Source organism: Lissotriton helveticus, chromosome 6 (assembly GCF_964261635.1).
Source record: "Lissotriton helveticus chromosome 6, aLisHel1.1, whole genome shotgun sequence".
Lineage (NCBI taxonomy): Eukaryota > Metazoa > Chordata > Amphibia > Caudata > Salamandridae > Lissotriton > Lissotriton helveticus.
The window spans coordinates 181451505-181470247 of NC_136067.1; the positions used below are offsets into that span (position 1 = coordinate 181451505).

The 18743-nt window shown below is 47.0% G+C and overlaps 1 protein-coding gene across 1 annotated transcript in view; it reads right to left on the reverse strand.

Moving 5' to 3' along the window:
* The window catches only part of PAQR8 (progestin and adipoQ receptor family member 8), a 356398-nt gene that overhangs the window by 229464 nt on the left and 108191 nt on the right, over positions 1-18743 (reverse strand). The gene's annotated exons all lie outside the window — the stretch shown is intronic.

The window sequence follows — 18743 nt, forward strand, 5'->3', positions numbered from 1 at the left end:
CTTTTTCCTTTTCTTACTGATTGTCATTGTCTGTATTTTCTCCAGGTTTATTGTCAGTTAGTTTGCATCCGAATATCCCTGTGTAGCATTCACAAGATGTTGTAGCCCTACTTTAGTATGGCTGATCAGGAATATATCGTCTGCATAGAGAAGACACAGTAATGAAAGCCCTCCTAATTTTGGTGCATGAGAGTTACAGCTGTTGAGGTTCGGAATGAGGTCCCCTAAAAACAAATTGAATAGAGTGGGAGCTAATACACAGCCCTGTTTAAGACCCTTGTTTTTTGCTATACATCTTGACAGCGGCGAACCGTCACCCAGTTTTATCTGGACACACGTCTCAGTGTGCAAGATAATCAGCAGGTCTAACAATGGCCATGGTATCCCCCAGCTCTTCAATTTGGACCATAATAAGTTCCGGTTTATATGGTCGAAAGCAGCCTTATAATCTATAAAGCAAAAATGAATGGACATTTTAGTTGTTTCAACCTTGTCTCTTAACATGCCCATGGTTAGGATGTTGGTGGTTGTCCCAACCTTTTTAGCAAAGCCAGTCTGGCTAACCGGAATTAGGGATTTCTCTTTGGCCCAGGCCTGCAGTTCTTCCAGTATTCCTGCAAAATATTATGCCTCGTTGTCCATGAGGGTAACTAATCGGTAGTTGTGAGGAAGAGCCTTGTCCCAAGATTTGAAAATTGGAGAAATGATTGAGCCCTTCCAGGAACAGGGCAGTCTATTAAAATGTTTTATTTCCACAAATAGTGTCTCAAGAGCTGCAGCCCATTCTTTTTCGTCTTGTTTATAGAGGATGGGTGGGATTCTGTTCGGGCCTGGCGCCCCCTCTTTTCTGCCTTTTTTAGTTTGGTGTCTAATGGTTTTTTGTAAACTTGTCACTCCTTCATTTGTGGTTGGTGTAAGACCTTCTTGATTGCTAGTGCTCCTATGGAGTGTCTGTGATTCATTATTGACAAAACCTCCTATCACATCGTCAGTTCCTGTCTCCAAATAAAAATCTCTATCTTGAGTAAAATTATTTCTAAGGTGGCTTGCACATTCTACTTCTGTGATATTAGAGGAAACTCCATCGTGCATCTGCCTTATGAAGCAGTTTATGGTTTTCCAAAATCTTGCATCATCACTCCGTTTGGTATCTGCATGCAGTTGTGCCCACATGTTGTCCTCAACCGATCTTTTGGCTTCCCATTTTGTTATTTTCAGCAGTGTCCTCAATTTCCGTAGAAGATCATGTTTAACTATATCCGTTGGATTATACCGAAGTTGTCTCAGCGTATGATTGATTGATTTTTTTATGCACCCGATCTTCTCCTTGTACTCTCGTGTATAGAGTTTCATGCTGCTGTGGCCTAGTCGTATTCGTGGCTTAGGTCTTGTAGAGTAAGCTGCCATAGTTGTAGTAAAATGCTCCCATTTTTCAACTTCGCTAGATCCACTTCTAGCATGGAAGAGCTGCTTAACCTTTTCTAGTATGATTTTGTCGGATGCTGCTGAGTACTTTATCCTTTTATAGTTGATAGTGTAAACTGACTCTTTAGGCCCCGAGGATAGCTCATATTTAGGCTTTTAAATATTGAGAGCAATTTCTTGGGGGCAATGGTCGCTGTCAGCTTTTTCCCCTATCCAAAATGAAACCATTTGTTGAAATAAGTATAATGAAATAAAGGTATAATCCAGTATAGTGTTGATTCTAGTCGAGTGGAATGTAGTAGCTGGGGCTTGTCTCCAGTAAATCTTCCGTTTAATGCTCTGATGTTGAAGAGTTCGAGGTCCTCTAATGTCTTCTTGTCTAGTTTGGTCTGTTTAGCTATTTGCCTCTTCCCTTGGAGTGGAACATCCCAGGCTGAATTTTAAATTAGATTTTTGTCATCCGCAGAGATTCCCATAAGGTTAAGGTTAAAGTCCCCTGTGATCATAAAATCTGTTGATGGTATTTCCCTTATGCACTCCTCCAAGAACTTACATAATACTTTTGCTGCCTTTGATTTCCTTTGTGGATGGACATAGGCATTGATCAAAGTAAGCTCAATTCCCCCATGCCTGGTTCTGGTTGCACGATGGAGAGGTTTACTGCCATTGACTTTGAAAAAGTTGGTCCGACTTCCTTGACTACATGGACGCTTGTGGCTGAGACATAGGTTGCTAGACCACCTTGGAAGTGACCATATTTCGCCGTTCTTATTGTTCCAGTAAAAAAAGCAAGAATCCATGAAGGTGCGGGGGTCAACTTGCCATGTTTCTTGCAGGGCCACAATATCAAAAGGTCTTATATAGCTGATAAAGTCTGGATCAGACATTTTGGAGGCCAGACCATTAACGTTCCATGAGCATATTCTTAAAGGATTGTGCTAAGTCGATCTTAAAAGTGAGCCTGTTTGTCAATTTGGATGGTTGTTTATTGTCCTAGCGATCCATCTTCGATCAGTTAGTTCAGTTGGAGATGACATGCCATCTTGAGTACTTCTAATAGTGCTAAGATGTTGCACATTTCTTGCTCCGCCTTTCCCCACTGCTCCTCTAAGTACCGACGTTCCTTGTCTGTTTCCAGAAGCCTGTGCTCCCTCTGTTCCTACTGGAATTAATAATTCCGGGTATGTCGGTTTTATGTAAGGAGTTATTGTTATCCCCCAGTTTTTGAATGTTTGAGACTCTGCAAGTATTTTGTATGCAATTAATGATGTTGTTCGTGTTGCTTTAGTTTTTTCACCGCTTGTTCCATCATCGGCTGTGAATTCAAAAGAAGCCAGATCCAAAGTTGTCACATCTTCCAGGGATGGAATGTGAGATAGCAGCAATAAAATATTGCCTCTATTCAGTATGTCATGTCTGCTTTTTGGGATATAATCCGGACTGAGCCATATAGTGTTTGTTGCGTTTCTTAAATCTTCTGGGCTCCTGGTATTTTTATTGATTTTGCTCAATTGTGCAGATTCATATCCTTTTATTGCTGACAGTGTTGCCTGATATGTGGAAGTTGCTACTTCGTCTCTCTCTTTTTGGCGAATTGTTTGTTGGCCTCTTAGGTTAAGCATTTGGCCTTTCTCTCTGTGCCAGGGGCCGTCTAGCGTGAGTACCAATTCTTTTGCGGGTGCCTGTGTTTCATCTTTCTGGCTCACCCTTATATGTATAGGAGCCAGTTTGTGTAATAGGAGCCAGTTCACTGTCCTTTATCTCTTTAAGATTACACCTTATTGTTTTTCCTGGCATCTTAGGCAGTGTACGTTGGACGTTTTCATTCTCAGGCCTTGTTACCAAAGTGTGTTCACCATTTGTTGTTTTATTGATGATAGAATAGATCGTGGTATCGCTCTTTTGTGGTTGATTCTGAACAGGCTCGAGTTGTACTTTTCCTTTTATAGTTGGTTGGGGAGTCAAGCTAGTCCCTTCCTGATGCGGGGATTCTGCCTTAGTATTCCCAAAGACTTGCGTTTTCGCAATTACTCCCTTCACTCTGTTAATGGACTGCTTTATTACTTTTGCAGTAACTGTATCTCGTACAAGGCTCCCTGCTAAGCTGATATCATCTCCAGGCTTAAGTTCACTTTGTACTGGTGGCAATGATGTCCCAAAAAGACGCTTGAATCCTTCATGGTTTGAATTTGTTTTCTGATTTCTGCCTTTCCATTTGTTTGCTCGCCTTTGTTTTGCGTTCATTTGTTTGTCCACATGATCCTCCTATGAGGCTTCATGCATTTGGCCATCCGATGTATTGATTTCTCTGGCATCTTGTTCTTTAATTGTATGAGCCAGGGAGTCCTTTGTCCCGGGACATCCTTTTTTGTTGACTTTAATTGGTAATGTGTTTGTCGGGTCGTCTGTTTCCTTTTCTGTGAGGCTCTCAAGAGATTGCTTATCTGGGCCCTGCGGAGACTTTTTAATTTGAGTGCACGCATTATTCAACATTGCTGGGAGTATTCCTGGTTTATCAACAATTGGACCACAACCACAACTCGAATTTGCACCTTGCGAATGCTTGTACTCATTTTGTAGAAGTGTGTTTAGTGGGCCCAACTTCCCGTCGATGGCAACCACAAAGACAGCCAAGGTATCGAATAGCGACAGTTGGGTGTCCATTTTATCAGATTGATAATGGAGGGCCTGTACCAAGAGTTGCACTGTTTTTTAGCAAACTAGGCCAAGCACTTCCCTGGTTTGTATTTTTTGGTGATCCCACCTGCCTTACGGGATTTGTTGTACCGTTTTGGTCTCCTTTAGTTTCCTCCTCCATTTGTTGTTCTTGGTTACCTTCAGTCATCATTTTCGAGTTGTTCGCAGTAGGGCCACTCCTACGCTTATCTTGGGAGCAGGCGGCCATAAGGTCTTCCCACTCTTCCTTTCCCAGGTACAAAGAGACTTCTTTCACTTCTACTGAATCATTTGCCGGCATATCCTCTTTTTCTTTCTCCCACTCTGCATTTGGCATTTTGTTGGAATCTGTCACTTTTTCGTTCCGTTTTAGAGATGCTGTTGGAGCTGCCAGAGAAGTTTCTATTCCTCTCCGTTCCTCCTTCACCTTTATTTGGTTCAATTTATTATTCCTCGAGTGCAATTTTGCCTCTGGGCTTCGCAGTTCATTGGTACATCCATTGTGACACTGTTACCAATTATATTGTTGTTTTGCGTTGATCCGCAGGCACCACCTGTGTCATAATGGTTTGTATGATTTTCTTCTAGATCGTCTGCAGACGTTTTTTGTGTTTCGTTTGATCTGTGTACTTGAATTAAGTCAGTGTCAATTGCCGGTTTCTTTCTGGTGGTAATAGTATTATATGTAATCCGAGTTTTATTACATTGTGGAGTTGATGTTGCTTGTAATGAGCTGATGGCTGTCGTAGTATTCGTGCTGGGACTTCGCGTTTTGTGAGTAATTCTCTGCGTGCCAGTAAATTGTAACAGTTGTGTTAGCTGTGCTGGCTGAAGAGGTGATTGAAGGCCCGGAACTTCTCTCATGTTTGAAAGTAGAGTGTCCCCTGCATTCTTCAAAAAGCAACATTTTGTGTAGATTTTTGGTTGAAACAAGGTTTGGCAGTTTTTTTGGTTCATTTGGTTTATTGGTTGTTTCCAAATGAAAGCTGCCACTCTTCCTGAAATATTTACATCTGCTGTTATTTCAATTAAGGAGCAGTCCTTTTGTGTTGCAGGACTGGTATTGAGAGGTGGTTCATCCTTTGTGCCTTCGGGCATTTTAGAGGTTCGCTTCCGCTTCTTTGTAACCCCTTTTGTAACCATTGTGCCTCGTTGGACCCCACCTGACCTCATGCTACCCTTTGGTCACTTCAACTATATCCAACTATATCCAACTATACATTGCTCCAGCAGGCAGTATCTGATACAATTTTTAGGTTAGATTCAGAAAAAAGACTGCAACAGAATTGCCAGTCTCCAAGTCGGATGTATGACGTTACAACGCATGCTTTTACATCGCATGCCTTTACAACGCGGTTTTTACATCGCATACCATTACAACGCATAGCGCTTTTGGGTGTTGGATTGTGAATAGTTTAATTTACTATTCCAACTCCAGTCCCCGTGGACACTAGGGAAGGTTATTGGATAGTAAATTAACCTATTCCCTATCCTAGAGCGCCCCCCAGCGCAATGCGTTGTAATGGTTTGCGTTGTAATGACCGCGTTGTAATGGTAGTGCGTTGTAAAAGTTTCGTTGTAAGTGATGTTTCCCCTCCAAGTCACAGTTGGTCACTTATCACAGTAACAGTCACAGTCACAGTTGGTTGTCGCTTATATAGCGTGTCGCTTATGTAGCATGATGCTGTTTCTGTTCCTGCCGCTTCTGGAAGAAACTTGCGGCTTTCGTTCACCGCACTTTGCCTAATTATTGTGGTGCCAAGCGAGGGTCTATGTCTGGAGCTTAACTTGTGGCACTTGTTTTCTAACAGTTGATTAATTGCAGCTTCTGCAATATGCAATATACACTATGCACTGTTCTGCAGCTTCAGCTGCTACTGTTGCTGGGTGCAGGATGGTGAAAAAGGCAGGGTATGGCAAGGTACAGTCGTTTCAGGGTGAGGAGTGGACTCAAGCTCTCACCGCTCACCTCAGTTTCCTCTGACAGTGCCTGCGTCCAAAAAGCTCAGGGCTAACTCAAGAGTTCAGGAGCCCAGACACCGATTTTTGCTTCCTGTCCTCCTCGCTCTCTGCCTGCACTTGCCTCTCCCACCGCAGAAAGCAGATGTGCCAGCAAGCCGATAGCTTGCCTCTCCTCCCCACCGCTCAACACTACTCAATGCTCAGTGACGCTACTGATACTACTACTACCACTGCAGCCCCCCCCCCGCAGACAGCTAATAACAAGCATTTACAATGCAACGGTTTCGCCTTTGTAAACGTTAGAGCTATTGGCGGGCATGGCGGGGCCCTCGGGGGACTCCTGCGGCCCGGACCTGGCCCTCTGCCTGGCTGTGCGTCCGCGTGAGTGGGGCCCGGGGGGGCCTGGCAGTGCTGAGGGGAGACACCGGTACCCCAAGGCCTCCAACACCAGGTTTCAGGGCTGCTCCGGTGCCACCGGGATGCACGGGGCTCTGAGGGCTGCAGGGGCCCGCAGAGAACCAGTACACCTGGGTGATCTGCCTCCAGTGCCAGATGTTCAGTGCTGTGCCAGTACCACGGTGGTGACCGGTACCCGGAGGGCAGCAGGTCTTAGCAGGGATCCAGTGCCGGGGGGTGATCAGCAGGCTCCGCCTCCAGAAGCAGGTGTTCATACAGCTGTGGTGCTCGGTGCTCCCAGGGCTCCAGTGCCGAGGCTGCCAGGGCCCTTCAGCCCCCGGACGCAGAGGTGTGGACAGCAGCCTCCGGGTCCCCTTGTCTCCCTGGTCCGCCTCCGCTCCTCCACAGCCTTAGGCTCTGTTAATCAATAATCAATAACATCCAATGGTGATCAGCTCCCCCCTCCCGTCCCTCCACGATCAAAACCGGCGACATCCGGGCATCCTGCGGCCTCGGGGCTTCCACATCCATCCAATCGATCGGATCGATACACAATCTCGGGATCTATACCGTCCCCCCTCTCCGGTCAGATGCTGCCTGCACCGGGCGCCCCCTCCTGTCCGCACACGGGGGTGGCGGGGATCGGGCTCAGCTTCCCCGCTCCATCCACGGCCGCTGCGATCCGACCAGCAGCAGGGAGTGTCCGCCCGTCTGCTGTTACCAATCCAGGATCGATGCCCCCGGGATCCCGAGAGCAGCACTCCTCACCCGGCAGAGGCGCGCTTACCTCCCGGGATGCACCAAGCTGTCAATGCGCCTGGAAGCACCCTGTGCGCGCTCAGGTGGGAGGGGCCACAGGGACACCCCTCCAATCAATCCATAATCGATACCCCAGGATGCAGGATATGGGAAGGTTTCCGAGAGCAGCCCCCTCTGCCGGCAGAGACGTGTTTACCTCCCCGGCTGAACCAAGCTGTCAATGCGCCTGGAAGCAGTCTGTGCGCTCTCAAGCGGGAGGGGCCACAGGGACACACCTCAAATAAATTCACAATCGATACCTCACAGTCCAGGGAATGGAAGACCTCTGAGAGTAGCCCTCATCTGCCGGTAGAGCTGTGCTTATCTTCTGAGGCTGTAGCAAGTGTTGATGCGCCAAGAAGCACCCTGAGCGCTCACAGGCTGAAGAAGCACACGGACACCCCTCCAATCAATCCATAATCGATACCCTCCGGGTCCAGGGCATCAGGAAACCTTTGAGAGAACAGCTCCTTTTTGTGGCCGAGTATTGGTTTCGCCCTCCGACTGCAGCAGATGTTCAAGCGCCTGGAAGCAGTCTGAGCGCTCACGGGAGCGCCTCCCCTTCTATTGATCCATAATCGATACTCTTTGGGTCCGGGGCTTCAGAAAACCATTGAGAACAGCTCCTTTCTGAGGCCGAGGTTTGGTATCGTCCTTCGGCTGAGGCAGCTGCTAAAGCGCATGAAAGCAGTCTGAGCGCTCACCGGAGCACCTCCCCTTCTATTGATCCATAATCGATACCCTCCGGGTCCAGGGCCTCAGCAAACCTCCGTGAACGGCCCTCTGCGGAGGCAGAGTTGTAGTTCCCTCCTCCGGCTTCAGCCGCCACTATAGCGCCTCTCCCAGCGGCAGCCTGCGCGCCCCCGCCCGATGCCCCGAGCAGCAGCAGACCCCGGCCCTCTTACCCACCGCCCTGGGCAGAGGAGGCCCGGGCTCCGGGCTCTGGTGGCGCCGCACTTATCAGACCGGCCTCCTCTGCGTGTCAAAGATGGAAAACACAGCACAGGAAACCCGGCCTGAAAATAAATACAAGCAGCAGCAGCTCTGCCCCGTGCCAGCCACTGGGGGCTATGTCATTGTTGTAAGGACGCTTTCATTTTTACGCACAACACACAGGTTTATTTTACACTACGAATTGTTTCTGTAATTAATAAACTTGATGTTCAATAACTAATAACCTGTTACTATTAAAGAATGACTTTTACTGCGGTGCGTTATGTAGTGCAAGTCTGAACTCGAGTTGCCTCTAACTTTACACTAGTGTGTTTACAGGACAGGTTTTTTATCCCCGGCTTTTGCAGCTTCAATGCGCTATAAATTACAAGTGTTAATATTAACCAAAATCCATGTTAAGCGTGTTATCCACCTCCAAAGTAGTCCACTTCCAAAGGCGGCAGCTGTTATGTTCAAATAGCGTTGCATCCTCTGGGATATATATCCTAGTAAAATAATAAATAACGAACACACGGAAAGAGTCTGTGCTCTCCCCTTCCCATTGGCTGGAAGGTAAAATTCCAGCCAATGGGAAGAGGAGAGGGCGGGACTTAAAAAAAGACCCAGAAACGCCCCCGAATCGCGTCGGGACGGGGAAAAGAGTAACAGACACCCATCTCTTCCAATGGCTAGCCTCCATTTATGGAGCTAGCCAATGGAAGACAGGGGCGGGACAAAGCCCCATACTGTAGATCAGCAGTTTTCGCCTGCGCAGCGGACCCAGGCGAAACCTAAAAAGCAGGGGGTTGACCCGGAGCGGCAGAGATGAAGCAGTAGCTGTTTAGCCAGAGCGAGTGCGGGCACCAGAGCTGGAGCAAGGCGGAGGGGGCCGGAGGTAGGGGCCGGCATCTTCCTCGTCTCCGGCCTCAGCTTAACAAGTGGCTGTTAGTGGGAGCGGGAGCGGGAGCCAGTGTTCTCTTTGCTCCTCAGTTCCGGCGGCTGCTGCTGCTCAATGGTCACTGCCCCATGCCAAATGCAAATCAACCCAACCACCTACTGCTGTGTCTGCTGTGCCCTGCTCTCTGCTGCACACTGTCGCTTGGACTCTCAGCCCTCAGACCACAGCCCTCATCTCAGGTGGAAGCGCTGCACTCCAGTAGCAGTACGGTGAGAAGCGGCTGGCAGGAGCACTGTAGGCGGGCCGAAACTCGGTTGAACTCAGCTGCTCTTGACTGCCGGCTGTCCGCAACTCGATGGTGGTTTGTTAAGTCCCCCAGTGTAGAGGCTTAGAGGTGGCAAAATCAGTGCCTGGAACACAGGGGCAGCTCTTCCTAATGGACGCTGCTTAGAGCTCCACTTACCTGATTTCTGTCATGTTTTCAATTATACAAATAGTGAATAATATTATTCACTATCATTGTAATAAAAATGGAATAGATTAGCTGGAATATGACCCTATCTGGAAGCTAAGGTAAAAAATGCTGTTAAATGTTTGTTGTTTGCATGCTTGTGGGTAAGAGGTAAGGGTCAAATGGCTTGCAATGTCATTTCCACTACCCCAGGCATTTTGGTGAATTGATATCCATGGGAGAATGGTAGGTAGAACGGGAATACAGTGCCAGCAGGGCCATTCATTTAAATGTACAGACTTGAAATGCCACATTTTGGGTGTTGCATTACCGGTCTGCCCCAGGGCCTTCTCATGCCAAACGATTCTAAAATCCGAAGACTGCCCACCCCACTCACTCACCCAAGATGTTTGTTGCCCAGGACAATATGTGTGTCACTGGCTGACACACAGACTCTTCTCTGTCACTTAGAGAGCCAGCCACAGGGAGACAAGACTGCAGCTGTCAAGTGCCATAGGCAAAGAGGAAGGACAATAGCGCAAGAGTGCCACAATGTAGTGTGCCTCTGTGTCATGTAGCGAGCTGGCCTAGGGGAGACAAGATGGCGGCTGTTGACATCCACTGGCATACAGGAAGTGCATCACAAAACTGAGATGCATAATTAATCTCCAACAAGAGATATTAAAAACAATTATTGTAGTATCATGTTACCTATTGGTACATTGACAGTTTTCGGTATGAATGAAAACAAACTATTGTATATACATAATAATATTTGTCATTGAAGTTAATTCCATAACAAAAAAGATAAAACAGTTGCCACATGGTATCGGTATTTCACGTTATAAATATCATGCTACCAAAATACTGTTGCAAAAATATTGCCAACAAAAGTATTGACAAAGTATTGGTTTACTATATTAAGACCACAACTGTATACCATGACAATAAAAATATCGTCAAGGTACTCAAGTGTAGATTTAAAAATATTAAATCTATATTTACCTTTATATACTTACCTTATCAATATTTTAGTCGTCAGTTTTTTGCCATAACATTTTGGTAGCACAATATTAAAACCTGCTATTCTGACAAACAACCAACTATTTAATTAGATGTGTAAAGATACTCTTTACATCAGAAGTTTACATCAGCATCAGGGCCAATTGTGAACCACTGTATATTTTTCTTTTACTTAGACCTCCTATACTATCATGAGGGCATAAGAGAAATGAAAAATAGGTTGTCACCTTCTGGGGCCTATGTGCACGAGGCCTGCATACAAAACCCACCAGGAGAAAGGGCAGTGCCGTTCTGTGTCCAAGAAGAAACAAATCCACTTCTTTGTTTTTCAACAACCTGTCTTCAAAAAGACAAAATGGGGACATACGTCTTATATGAGAAATATGCTTGTTAAATAACATTGAAACGCACAATAATCAGCAGAACATTTCAGAAAAGAAGTTTTCAAGCAAACTTTTTCTTTGACTACTCTCATGCAAAATGGGATTTGCCCATTATAATTTAGAAATTCAAAGGTTATGACATCTATAAAAGCTACAGAAAATAATTTAAATAAAAGAATACATATCTAATATTGCCACATAGCTTTCTTGAGTATTAGTAATCCAAGCTGGGCTCAAACTGAAATGCAAACTGTTGCTTTTAGTGGGGAAAGCATTTTTTGTGACAATGGCTTATCTGTTCACCAAATAATTCATGCCATCTGGTGCTTCTCTGGAAAACAATGCACCTCATGCACCACGTGTGCCGTTACCACGCAAGAGGAACACCGCTTGCCTTAACAACTCATATGCCTGAACCACTCATGTGCGTAGTTAAGGCAGACAGCGGTCTAGTTCCAGAGACAGAGGCGGGGAGAGGAACAGAAAGCATCGGGAGAGAAAGGGCCAGGATGCAGCTTGGCAAGTGGGGCTTGGGGTGGGAGGGAGGTCATTTTCAGAGGGGAGGGGGCAGTTTATCGGGGGTAATTTTAGGTTTGAGGGCAGGGGGAAGGGGCTGTTTTCACAGCTGGGAGGAGTTTTAGGACTCAGGGCAGGGTGCAGGGGTCGGATAGTTTTTGGGGTGGGGCGTTTTAGGGCTCAGGGCCGAGGTCGGGGTAGTTTTAGTCCTGGGGGCCGTTTTAGTTGTTTAGGAGTTGGTGTTGTTTTTTGTCCTGGAGCCGTATTAAGGGGCAGGGGGGGGGGGGGTCGGGGCAATGGTCCGGGTCATTTTTGGGCTGAGGGCTGTTTTAGAGCTCAGGGCGGGGGCCTGGGGTCAGGGTCGCTTTTTGGCCTGGTGGCCTTTTTAGGGCGTGGGGCAGTGGTCGGGTCGTTTTTTGGACTGGGGTGGGGTGCATTGCAGGGTTAGGAGATGGTTTTTAGGACTCAGGGTGGGGGGACCGGGTAGTGTTTAGGGCTAGGACGGGGGGAATTGCAGTGCTCAGGCCGGTTCTTAGGGCTCAGGGCAGGGGGGCTGGGGTGTGAGCTTTACGATGTATGCCTTTACCAATCATGCCTTTACAACGCAATTCGTGGGAAAGATGCGGTCATGGTTGAGACCGCGTGGTTTAGGCATGTGTTGTTGAGGCATGTGTTGTTTCATTATACAACCCTCTTCTGAATAGATTTTTGTGTTTTATTGAAATCTTACATGAACAAGTAGTTGTAAATACAATTACATCATGGAACAAATTGCCACGGCTTTTACGGTTAAGCCAAACAAATTTTGTAGGGCAGATTTCCAAAAAGGTGTGAAGTTATAACATTTTAAAAAACACAGTTATTCTACTTCTAAGAATGCAAAACATACAGTCAAATGTTATTTTCAATACATGAAAACTTAAAAATAGTTTTTTGTTGGTTTTAATCTCTTAAAACGGCTAAGACAAAGCACTAGCTTTTTATATTATGTACAGCATTCTCCTATGTGGTCTAATTGAAATTAAAAAAGTGTAACTGTCCCAAACAAGGAGGTTCTTGCAAAACCATGATTGAACATTGTTTCCCCTGCCTCATTTAACTGCTAAAATGAATCCTAAAACAATAAAAGCACTGTCTGACCCATAAGGATTGGGAATCCTGCAAGTCTAGTAACTTACAAATGCATTAAACGAAAAGAAGAAAAACTCAGGTATATACAGTATAGACGTGCTGTCATCATTTAATGACTGCCAAATTGCTATTTAAGTGTTTATACTTTATTTTGCCTTAAAAGAATGCATTTATGCCAATTCGATATTGCCAATTTTCCTTTTTTGTTATTCTTTATTTCCACTGTTGCCCATAAGAATCTTGATAAAATTCCTGGTTGTCATTATTGTAACCATAGTTACCAGAATAATCACCACCTTGCTGGAGTGGCTGTGAGCGATGTGTTGGGAGCCCCAGTTCTGGTTGTTGGTCTGGCGGCGTTTGGAATCCGGTTGGTTGTAACCATCAGCCTTTCTCTTGCCTCCTACGTTGCCCCCGCGGTTGCCTCTAGCTCCACGAGCACCACGTCCTCTCTGCTGCTGTACAGGACCCCCACGCCCACCCCTAGCTCCTCTAGGTGGTCCCATGGGGGCTCCCCTCTGCGAGTAGCCAGCTCTACCTCTTGGTGGCGGGGCACCCCGCCCCCTGGGTGGTGGAGGAGCACCTCTTCCACCCCTTCGTCCACGTCCTCTAACTGGATAGCCATCATCATAACCATAGTAAGGATCTTCATAACCACCACGGTAGTCATGATAATCATAGCCATAGTAATCGTCATAATAATCTTTGTAGCCATAGTAATCTGGGGGATAGGCATATCCACCTCTCCCACCATGTCCCCTCCCTCTTACAGGGGGTGGCATTCGGGGTGGAGGGCGACTCTAACTCACCAGACTTTCCAGGCAAGGGGTGGCTGCCTTCATCCCCCAACCACTCTTGGACCCTGCCAGCTGTCTCCCCCCGCCGCCGCAGCCTCTGACACCGTGCTGCGGCCGCCGAGCGGGGGAGACTACAAATCCCGGCGTGCATAGCGGCAGGAAGCCGCCAGAGCACACTTCTGCGCCAGGAGGCGCTACAAATTACCCCTACAGTCTCGGGGAGCGGGCGACTCTCACTCACCGGACTTTCCAGGCAAGGGGTGGCTGCCTTCATCCCCCAACCACTCTTGGACCCTGCCAGCTGTCTCCCCCCGCCGCCGCAGCCTCTGACACCGTGCTGCGGCTGCCGAGCGGGGGAGACTACAAATCCCGGCGTGCATAGCGGCAGGAAGCCGCCAGAGCACACTTCCGCGCCAGGAGGCGCTACAAATTACCCCTACAGTCTCGGGGGAGCGGGCGACTCTCACTCACCGGACTTTCCAGGCAAGGGGTGGCTGCCTTCATCCCCCAACCACTCTTGGACCCTGCCAGCTGTCTCTCCCCGCCGCCGCAGCCTCTGACACTGTGCTGCGGCCGCCGAGCGGAGGAGACTACAAATCCCGGCGTGCATAGCGGCAGGAAGCCGCCAGAGCACACTTCCGCGCCCGGAGGCGCTACAAATTACCCCTATAGACCCGCGTCGCGGGAGCGCCGGGCTAAGCCCGGGCAAAGGGCGGGCCCTCTACGGCCCTCAGCGGACCGATTAGGACGGGACGGCCACCCCCCTTGTTACTTCTGCTAAAGGAGGTATAGTGTACACACATTATTGTGACTCTTTTCTGCAATATTACTATCTCCACTCTGATTATGCCCTGCACGGGGGGAACAAGCTCAGCTGCGCAAATGCACCAAATGATTACCACAAGCTCTCTGCCTCCTGTTCATGTGATAGACATAAACTGTCCTTGTTACTCTCCATCTAGTACGCTATCTCCTCCACTAAACTCCCCAAGAGAGCATAACCTGTCCCTGTGGGATGAACTAAACAGTCTATGCAAAACAAAGTATGTCAGCTTGGATGCACCCTCTCCTGCCAAAGGCACCGGTACCATAAATACTAAAGGCAGTACACAGGAATCCCCCTTTTTATTGAACAAAGTCAATACACAAGCCTCTGTACTTCCATGGCTATTACCCATCAAAAGAAAGCATGATGAGGACAATGCCGAAAGGACTCAATCCAAATTCCATAAACCATCTGTAAGCCTCGCATGGTCTGTTCATAATCTCCCTATCACCATGGAGACTGATGTCAAACTGGATGAATCAATATCTTATTCCCAGATTCTTCTATTGACTCAGATTGAACAGCTTGTTAAAACCATCATTTCCCCACTAACAGAAAAAATCAACGCTATAGGAGAAAGGCTCTCGGGTCTAGAGAATAAAATCATGGCTGTCCTGAAACCCATCGATAACTCAGCAACATCAAACCGACCCCAGCCATCTACCACTTTTCCAACAGCTAAGTCAACTGCCATTCATAAAAGCATGCAAGTCACTCTACAATCCCCTAAAATCCCAGTTTCAACTATTCCCAAAGCTCTTTTCACATCTGTTATACCAAGGCCCTCAGAGGTCAAGACAGTACGCAAAGTATCACACATACACCTCCCGCCAGAAGCCGCGCCATATGTGTCCGTCCTCTCAGGAGTACCAGCACTTGCGATGGGAAAAGCTGAAAGACAGCAGGATCTATTGAATAAAGTTATATTCTGGATGGGAAGAAATAGACCCCTACCACCGGACAAAGACGGCGGAATCCTGAGTGTGAGAAGGGTAGGTTGGTTGGGCCCACTACCAAAAAACATTTCGGGGGACTTGGTACTGGTTAGATTCAGGAACCGGAACATCGCACCTTACTTAAGATCTTGTCCGCCCCAAGAAGGGGATGGCCCAATACATATTTGGCATCTATTTGATTTTTATCCCTGTATGCCAAATATCCCCCGGTCAGGACCAACAATAGCCTACCACCACGCGTTGGGTGGGGAAGTCCAGGTACCCAGTGGTATTAGTTTTTCTGTTTCCAACAGATTTGATCCATTGTACAACTGTCGCAACTCTTGAGTCTACTCACCATAAAGGACAAACCCGTGTATCTTTACTCCAGATAGGGATAAACCCCTTGAATAATATGTTACACTACTGAACTCCGAGGTTGGGGTTATGTCTTTTTTTGAAATTGAAGTTATGTTATTCTTGAATGTACATATTTATTTTTAACGATTGTCTTTTTTTTGTACGCTTTTATGATTTTAAAAAACAAAATCGAATAAAGCATTTCAAACTAAACTAAAACTAAAACAACCCTCTTCTGATGCCCCCTCATTGTACATCTTAAAAAGTGACACTAGGTCTGCTAATTTAGCGAAACCTGCCTATATCTAGGGCTTAAACGGTGAATGTTCATTGTCAGGGAAAATCCACAGAGGTCATGGATGAAAAATTAGGCAACAGAACAAGGTGCAGGGCCAATGGCAAAGGTAGAGTCAACAAGTGATGGGCGAGGTAGATGGATTCTGGGAGTGCAAGTGGGTGGTTACAACATCATGATGTTATTGTGTTTTTAAGAATGCTAAATTGGGCCTCTTGCTTGTGCTAAGGAGGAAAGGTGAAGTCATAAGAAAAAGAAATGTTGCAAGCAGCAGCAGCAAAGACTCAAGCAAGGAAAAACCTTGAGTTTACAACAAGTACTTGTGCTGGAACATATGGACAAGTGACACAGTTAAAGCGGGAAGACTCTCAAGCATTTTTTTTATTTCCCATTCGATGTTGAACTTAAAGTAAGACATAGGAGGAGGAACCACTCGCGTGCTGGTATAGTGTCGGGGCGCACTCTGGAACCCTCAAGTACATTTTCATTCCAGCCACAGTTAATGCAAAGGACTTGCATACTTCTTGTTGAATTGGTTATGGGTAAAAGAAACAAAAACAATTGCAAACCTCATGGACGTAATGCTTTAGATTATGTGGTATGTGGAAAATTGGATTGCTGAGTGCTCTGTTATGTAGGATTTATGAATGGATTGAGCGTGTCAGTTGTATGAGGTCTAGGGTGATCTTGATTGTTACTGGGGACTAGTGTCCTATGAATTAACTCGTTATGTCTGTGTGTTATTACTGATGTCCTGCATTAAGGGCGTGTTGGGTAACCCATACTGCATTTCTTCCACAATGTTGTTGCCGGGGTGAGACATCTACATATTTGGGCCAAGGTGCGAGGGTTATGATGTGGGGGTCCTAAGATCATGAGATGAGACCATGTTCTGACATATGATTGAAGTTCTTCCACCCTTCCTAAGTGGTAAGGGTGAAGGGCAGTGGTTAAGCCAAGTATTTCCCTCCTTCCTATGGGATATGGGTGAAGGGCAGTATTAAGCCAAGGTGTTCCACCCTTCCTAGGGGGTAAGGGTGAAGGGCAGCGGTTAAGCCAAATATTTCCACCCTTCCTATGGGGTAATGGTTGAAGGGCAGTGTTTAAGCAAACAAGTTGTACCTTTCCTGATGTTTTTTTGTTGCTATGGAGGTTCCCTTAGTGGTTGGTTCCCTTAGTGTTGTCATTTATGTCAGCCTGGCCAGCTGGCATGTTTGTGGCATTAAGGGCTTGGTAGAGGAGCTATGGTGTGGTAGAGTGTATGTTTTTTGTTGATTGGAAGGGGGAAGATGAGTGTGGTTCCTTTTGTTCTAATTTGTGTTTTTGTTGTTCTGATTGGCATGCATATGCTACACATGCATGTTTTATTACATTTGTTATTGACACGTGTACCATTCCTATATGTTATTTGGCGATATGTTGCTTACTCCGTTATTCATCATGTATGTGATGTTTTCACATGATATTTCCATGCACCTTTATTGCCCCTCGTTTACTATTGCATAAACATGCATGCAAGAGTTTCTAATGTTATTCTAGCTTTTGTATGCACTTTTCTTTGCTCTCGTTTTGCTATTTGGTAGACATGCAACGAGTAGTTGTTAATGTTATTCCGTCTTTTGTAAAGAAGGGATATATGTTATACCTGCCACTCAGCCAGTGCTACTGGGGTGAGGAATGTTGGTGTGTGGTGATGCTGTGAAATGTTGGATGAGTGAGAGAGTCAGTTGAAGAATGGGCAGAGCAGCAGAAAGGTTGCTCCTGGTGGGGCTCTTCATAACAACTACTTATTAAACATCCTTCCTAATCTAACCTGGACTACTGAACTTATGTTCAATTGGCCCCTCGCCTGGGAACTTGAGCGCTAGATCATGGCTGCCAGGCCTAGGGGAATGACTCCTCCCCAGGGCTTGCAGCTCTGGATCATGGCCGTGAGGTCCAAGGAAAGAAGCCTTTCCCCTCCCCCCCCCCCCCCCCCCCCCCCCAGCACTAGAAGAGTGTTTCCCCTCTCCTGGGCCTTGCAGCAAAAGGCCATGGTTGCAAGGCCTAGGGCCACACAGTACTGTGCCATGGCTATGTGTATGGACCCATGACAGGGGCATACTCCATAACAGTGCAACAGTTGCAGGGGCACCAGCCTCGCTGGTGTTAGGAGCCGAATGCACCCAAACTCTGACTGTATTTTACTGTGCAGCAGGTGACCTAGGGTACGAAGTAAAAGCACCCTCCATACCCCACCCAACTGTTGCAGAATTAAACACAGGAATCCAGAGCCCATGTGCTGTGCATCTTGGGTATGTGACCCAAGGAGCACGTGCATTGCAGCAGAAGCATCTCAAACATTAGTTGCCGTATGTAAAACAGAGGTCTGGTCGCAGCTTTTCAATGCGGGAGTATGCTGTACATGTGTGTTTTTCCATTATACACGTTTCAGCATTACACAGTCTGCAGTGTAGACCTTGTCCTCAGACGGTCCTGCCCCTGTTGTTGCTTGATTTTTTGTTTATTAGCAATTTTGCAGAGATGAACAGCAATAGCACCAAAACACTATACTGTTTCTGTGTCAGTCAATGTCCGAACACCATTATCAGCGAAACATGTGGGATAGTAACAGTCATGCGTTGGCCTGGGTATGCACCTGCCTCTCAGCCCCTTCCCGATGTTTTTTTTTCTCAGAGTGTGCTCAGTCAGACCTCCGTGAGGTTTGGCGATGCAGAGATAGGGGACGGGAGCACCTGGGCCCGCCTGCCAGGCCCCCAGGGGCCCAGGTATGCACCTGCCTCTCAGCCCTTTCTCAATGGTATTTTTTTCCGAGTTTCCTCAGTCCGACCTCCGTGAGGTTCGGTGATGCTGAGACAGGGGAAGGCAGCACCCGGGCCCGCCCGCCGTTGCTCATAGGGGCCCAGGTACGCACCTGCCTCTCAGCCCCTTCCTGATG